Source organism: Bos grunniens, chromosome 4 (assembly GCF_055505025.1).
Source record: "Bos grunniens cultivar Pamir isolate PY7600 chromosome 4, Bosgru_T2T1.0, whole genome shotgun sequence".
In the NCBI taxonomy this organism is placed as follows: Eukaryota; Metazoa; Chordata; class Mammalia; order Artiodactyla; family Bovidae; genus Bos; species Bos grunniens.
In genome coordinates, this window is record NC_141168.1 from 95,994,346 (window position 1) to 96,001,481 (window position 7,136).

Consider the following 7,136-nt stretch of genomic DNA (forward strand, 5'->3'; position numbering starts at 1 on the left):
TGCTTTCCTCCAAATGTGTAGAGGAAGAGTGTGTGCAGAGCACAGATTGCCTCAGCCCTATCCTGTGAGTCTGCCTTCAGTTGTGTTCTTTATAGTCTGTGTGGTACATAAACTTTTTATAGAAGGTGGGAGGAGACAGTAGCTAAAGTGAAATAAGTGTCTTACCATGAGAACTTTTATTACAACTTCCTCTGTGATTGAGCAGAATCCAAAAGGCATAGAAAACCTTTTGCCACAGAAAGCTTTTGAAGCTTTTCTGACCAATAAAAAGGTTTAATTTTGATAACCACTGGGTTAAAAAAAAAAAAAAAGGCTTTCCGGTAACCAGTCCACACATCTAAGTGCTGTAAAATCAAATTTGGGTTCGGATTAAACTGTATTCTTATTAGCTTTGTGTCCTCAAAGGAAAGAGAGCATCATCCATAGATTAGAGAATAAAGTCCAAACCAGTAGGGATATTCTGAGGAAGAAGTAACTACAGCACAGAGCCTGACATGTAGTAGGTAATCAATACCAGTCATATGTATGTACATCTGACCATGATTTCTCATTTTCAAATATCAGTGCTAATAAAGCATAGTACTTGGCATCTGACACATGCACCCACTTTTAAAAGGCAGAGGTTCATCTGTAAGATTACTGGAATGCAAACAAAATTAATGAATTATAATTTTATACCATGGAATTGACTATATTTTAATTAATATATATATTGAAAGAAATGGCTATAATATAGCATTTTCCCATTTCATTAAAACTTTCTTAATATTATCTTAATAGAAATATACATAGTGAATAAATTAAAATCTTCAGTTTCATTCCAGTTATTTTGGAATTAAGATATTGCTTTTCTCCAACTGCTTTATTACATATTATTAAACTTTCACTTCTAACCACTTAGATTTTCCTCAGGTCTCATTTAGTAAATGAATTTTAACATGTTCCAAAATAAATGAGTTTATTATCCTTTCTTGTCTCTTACCTCAAAAGAGCTACGGCTTTTGATTTTGCTATTCCTGTTAACAGTACCATTTTTTTTTCAAGTCACAGAAGCTTGAATCCCCCTCCTCCCTTTAACTTATCTGAACTGCTGCTTTTGTGCCACGTACTTTATACACATTTTATATATATGCACACGCATGTATATATGCATGATAGCTAGCATATATATGTAGAGCCAGCATATGTGTGTATACACATAAATAAGCTAGCTCTCATGTGGCTAACTCTCCATATATGTGCTAGCTGTCCTGTGTATGTGGGAGATGGGTATCCGAAACTAGTATTTGTTCAGTGGTTACTATACAAGAAACACAGAATCTGTGTTACACATTACAGGAGTATTTATGCCTTTATTCGAATCTTCCAATGGCTCTAGGAAATAGATACAATTACTTATATTTTACGGATAATGAAAGCTTTTCTGGAACTTATTTGAGTTCAAACAAATAGGAAAGGAAAAAGCTGGGGTTTCAAATTGTGATCAGTCTGTTTCCAGAATCTGAAGCGTCACCACCTATGTTTTCTCATTATCTATGCTGTCTCTTTATTACAGTGCCACTCATGTCCTCAAATACTTATTAACCTCTATTACATCCCCCTCCACATGTTTCTCTACTGTGCTTCATCCCTCCATGCAATTTACATCTCACCACAATTCATTTTCCTGAAACATGACTCCAATCTTATCATTCTTCCACTTAAAAATTGCTAATAGTCTCTTATTGCTAATTTCCTCTGTTACCTTTCTTTCATTACTGTCTTAATCAGAGCTGTCCAGAGAAACTGACCCTATAAGCTGTGTGTATATATATAGGAAGACATTTATTTTAAGGAAATAGCCCATGCAATTGTGAAGTCCAGCAAGTCCAACTATCTGCATAGTGGACTGAAAGGCTGAACACCAAGCCATGAGCTGATTGTACGGTTAAGTCTGAAAGGCTATGAGGCTGAAGACTCAGGACAGGCTGTTTGCTGAAGAATTCCCTCTTGCCAGGGGAGGTTAGCCCTTGTTTTAGTTCAGGCCTTCAACTGACTGGATGACAGTCACTCACCCGATGGAAGGCAATCTGCTTCCCTCAGAATCAACTGATTTAGATGTAACTTTTATCCAGAGTAATTTTTGACCAAATATTTAAGCACACTGGCCTAGTCAAGTTGATACATAAAGTTAACCATCATGATTGCTATTACTATACAAGTTTTTCCTCATTCAGAAAAATTGGGCATTTGTGGGTCCCCAAAACCAACCCAGATGATCACAATGCTGTGATAGATCACGTAGAGCCAGACATCCTGGAATGTGAAGTCAAGTGGGCCTTAGGAAGCATCACTACGAACAAAGCTAGTGGAGGTGATGGAATTCCAGTTGAGCTATTTCAAATCCTGAAAGGTGATGCTGTGAAAGTGCTGCACTCAATATGCCAGCAAATTTGGAAAACTCAGCAGTGGCCACAGGACTTGAAAAGGTCAGTTTTCATTCCAATCCCAAAGAAAGGCAATGCCAAAGAATGCTCAAACTACTGCACAATTCCACTCATCTCACACGTTAGTGAAGTAATGCTCAAAATTCTCCAAACCAGGCTTCAGCAATATGTGAACTGTGAACTTCCTGATGTTCAAGCTGGTTTTAGAAAAGGCAGAGGAACCAGAGATCAAATTGCCAACATCTGCTGGATCATAGAAAAAGCAAGAGTTCCAGGAAAAGATCTATTTCTGCTTCATTGACTATGCCAAAGCCTTTGACTGTGTGGATCACAATAAACAGTGGAAAATTCTGAAAGAGATGGGAATACCAGACTACCTGACCTGCCTCTTGAGAAATCTCTATGCAGGTCAGGAAGCAACAGTTAGAACTCGACATGGAACAACAGACTGGTTCCAAATAGGAAAAGGAGTACATCAAGGCTGTATATTGTCACCCTGCTTATTTAACTTATATGCAGAGTACATCATAAGAAACGCTGGGCTGGAAGAAGCACATGCTGGAATCAACATTGCGGGGAGAAATATCAATAACCTCAGATATGCAGATGACACCACCCTAATGGCAGAAAGTGAAGAAGAACTAAAGAGCCTCTTGATGAAAGTGAAAGAGGAGAGTGAAAAAGTTGGCTTAAAGCTCAACATTCAGGAAACTAAGATCATGGCATCCGGTCCCATCACTTCATGGTAAATAGATGGGGAAACAGTGGCTGACTTTATTTTTTTGGGCTCCAAAATCACTGCAGATGGTGACTGCAGCCATGAAATTAAAAGACGCTTACTTCTTGCAAGGAAAGTTATGACCAACCTAGACAGCATACTAAAAAGCAGAGACATTACTTTGTCAACAAAGGTCCGTCTAGTCAAGGCTATGGTTTTTCCAGTCGTCATGTATGGGTGTGAGAGTTGGACTATAAAGCTGAGCACCAAAGAACTGATGCTTTAGAACTGCGGTGTTGGAGAAGACTCTTGAGAGTCTCTTGGACGGCAGGGAGATCCAACCAGTGCATCCTAAAGGAAATCAATCCTCAGTATTCATTGGAAGGACATCATGATGTTGAAGCTGAAACTCTAATACTTTGGCCACCTGATGTGAAGAGCTGACTCATTTGAAAAGACCCTGATGCTGGGAAAGATTGAAGGCAGGAGGAGAAGGGGATGACAGAGGATGAGATGGTTGGATGGCATCACCAACTCAATGGACGTGAGTTTGGGTAAACTCTGGGAGTTGGTGATGGACAGCAAGGCTTGGCGTGCTGTGGTCCATGGGGTCGCAAAGAGTCAGACATGACTGAGTGACTGAACTGAACTGAAAAACCAACTCATTCTTCTCCATCTTCTTCTTTTCATGGTGCTATTCCAGTTTAATAGCTCATTCCTGCCTTTTGCCTCAATATTTAGTAAAAGACGTGAATGAGTAAGAAAGAAATGAAAAGCACCCCTCCAAAATCAAAGTGAGTACCGCCTGAAGTCATAAGGCTTCAACAATGTTAACCCACAAGAGGGAGGGAATATATATATATACTTATAGCTGATTCACGTTGTTGTCCAGTAGAAACTTAAATACAACAGTGTAAAGCAATTATACTATTTAAAAATGTTATCCCAGTCACTTATTAATACCATTAATAACTGAATGGTATTAAAAGTTCTTTCGCCCCTAGTGACTAACTTGAAGTCACTTGCTGCTTCTATGCCTAATGATCTTGGCCATGCCACTCGGAGGTAGAGAAACATTATATTTATAATGTATACTGTAAGGTACACATACACAGTCAACACAGATCTCCCAGTTTTCCCACTAGAGTTTACAAAATCCTCTTTTATGGCCTTCATTAAAAAATCTACAAATAATTAATGCTAGAGAAGGTGTGAAGAAAAGCAAACCCTCCTACCAGGTTGGTGGGAATGTAAATTGATGCAGTTACCATGGAAAACAGTATGCTGCTGCTGCTGCTGCTGCGTCACTTCAGTCGTGTCTGACTCTGTGCGACCCCATAGACGGCGGCCCACCAGGCTCCCCTGTCCCTGGGATTCTCCAGGCAAGAACACTGGAGTGGGTTGCCATTTCCTTCTCCAATGCACGGAAGTGAAAAGTTAAAGTGAAGTCATGTCTGACTCTTAGCAACCCCATGGACTGCAGCCTACCAGGCTCCTCTGTCCATGGGATTTTCCAGGCAAGAGTACTGGAGTGGGTTGCCACTGCCTTCTCCAGAAAAACAGTATGGAAGTTCTTTAATAAACTAAAAGTACAGTTGTCATATGATTCAACAATATCACTCCCAGGCACATATGCCAAGAAAACTCTAATTTGAAAAGATATATGCACCTCAATGTTCATAGCAGCACTATTGACAGTAGCCAAGACATGGAAGCAACCTAAATATCCACTGACAAATAAATGGATAAAGAAGATGTGGGACATATATTCAATATTAGTCATAAAAATAGAATGAAATGATACCATTTGCCACAACATAGATGGAACTAGAGATCATACTAAGCCAAAGAAAGACAAATATCATATGATACTGCTTATATGCAGAAACTTAAAAATTATAAAAATATACTTAATTTGTAAAACAAATACTCACAGACTTTGAAAACAAATTTATGGCTATCAAAGGGGAAACTTGAGGAGAGGAATAAATTAAGATCTTGAAATTCACACATACACTCTATTATATAGAATATGGATAAATAGCAAGATTCTGGCTTAAAGCTCAACATTAAGAAAATTAAGATCGTGGCATCCAGTCCCATGACTTCATGGCAAATAGATGGGGAAACAGTGGCTGACTTATTTTTAGGGGGCTCCAAAAATCACTGCAGATGATAACTGCAGCCATGAAATTAAAAGACGCTTACTCCTTGGAAGGAAAGTTATGACCAACCTAGACAGCATATTAAAAAGCAGAGACATTACTTTGCCAACAAAGTCCATTTAGTCAAGGCTATGGTTTTTCCAGTGGTCATGTATGGATGTGAGAGTTGGACTGTGAAGAAAGCTGAGCGCTGAAGAATTGATGCTTTTGAACTGCGGTGTTGGAGAAGACTCTTGAGAGTCCCTTGGACTGCAAGGAGATCCAACCAGTCCATCCTAAAGGGGACCAGTCCTGGGTGTTCATTGGAAGGAGTGATGTTGAAGCTGAAACTCCAATACTTTGGCCACCTGATGCGAAGAGCTGACTCACTGGAAAGGACCCTGATGCTGAGAAAGATTGAGGGTAGGAGGAGAAGGGGACGACAGAGGATGAGATGGTTGGATGGTATCACCACCTCAATGGACATGAGTTTGGGTAAACTCTGGGAGTTGTTGATGGACAGGGCGGCCTGGTGTGCTGCAGTTCATGGGGTCGCAAGGAGTCGGACATGACTGAGTGACTGAACTGAACTGATGGTATACCACAGAAAATTATATTCAATATCTTAAAGTAAATTATAAAAGAAAAATAATATTAAAAAGAATATATATAATACACATATACTATATACCAGAAACTAACACATTGTAAAACTGTAATCCATAAATAAATAAGTCTCTTTTCCTTTCTCTGATAAAGTCCCTGAGATCCCAAGCAGATGATTTACATCTCAAAAACACAAGAAAAGAAATACCAATTCCTTTCAGAAAGCTCATTTCCTCTCATGGCATATACAGAAATCAGTCTTAGAAAGTCAAGATTCCCATCTTGGTCATTTTTCAGGGATTTTCTTTTTTCCATTTCTAAATCACCAATTCAGTTTAACAAATAACAGTAATAGACAATAGTACATATCATTCCCTCCCATTCCCACACCTTACTTTCTGAGGAACATGATCAGCATTCAAGCTTCACTTGGTCTGTGAGCTCAGCACCAGCGGTCCTAATATAAAAAGCAGCAACCAGACCACACCTGTGGCCACTTTTTCCCACTGTAATGGCGGCCACATCTCTGCAACAGCCTGAGGGTGTCTGAGTCCTCTGTACTCTCTGGGTGGTCTCCTTTCATCAAGGACAGCTATCATCGGGCCCACATCAGTAGGTGGTCGTCCTCAGGTCCCTCACCCACTCCACACACACAACCTTCAAGCCCCAGGTGTTAGTGCAGGGCCCCCACAACTTCCCTTTCCTGAACGTCCCCAGCGCTCACAGCAGCTTCCTTGGTCTCCTGGCTGTGCGGTCAATTGTTGGGCTGCATCCCACAGGCCTGCGAGCCCAGTCCCTGCCCAGCTTTGAGACCAAAGAAACAGCCTGGAGTCGGTGACAGAGAGGTCAAACTTACACGTCTGAAGCAAGGTCCTGGAGGGACACCTCACAGTGCGCGGCAGAGGCCTGTGGGCAGGACCCAGCAGCAGGCGTCGGTCCCGCCGGGAGGGGGAAGGTACCACTTGTAGGGGGAATTGCTATCTGGTTGGCTCCTTGGTTACCAGGGAAACTAGTGGAGGCCCGCCGCCCCTTACCGCCCCTTAAATAGGCTATCAGGTGGCGATGCTCTGATCTAAAGGTCAGAACAGTCATTAGCTAGGGCTGAGGCAAGTATGTAGGAAGGTCAGTCAGGTGAGTAGGGTGTAGGCTAAGTGGGTACTGGTAGAAGAAGGGACTGGCAGAGAGCAAGAGAACAGCCATCTTGGGTGGCCAGCTCATACCTACCCATGTACAGGGTCTGCC

At 41.1% G+C, this 7,136-nt stretch overlaps 1 long non-coding RNA gene across 6 annotated transcripts in view; it reads right to left on the minus strand.

Moving 5' to 3' along the window:
- Positions 1 to 6,911, minus strand: part of LOC147374561 (uncharacterized) — a 186,098-nt gene extending 179,187 nt beyond the window's left edge. For 2 of the 6 annotated variants that reach the window (XR_015162888.1, XR_015162891.1), the window contains exon 1: positions 6,751 to 6,884. This is a non-coding gene — a long non-coding RNA (uncharacterized LOC147374561). Of the gene's footprint in view, positions 1 to 6,750 lie in introns of all 6 variants that reach the window. The other 4 variants (XR_015162887.1, XR_015162890.1, XR_015162889.1 and 1 more) reach the window with 4 other exon arrangements.
- Between the last annotated feature and the right edge of the window lie 225 nt (positions 6,912 to 7,136).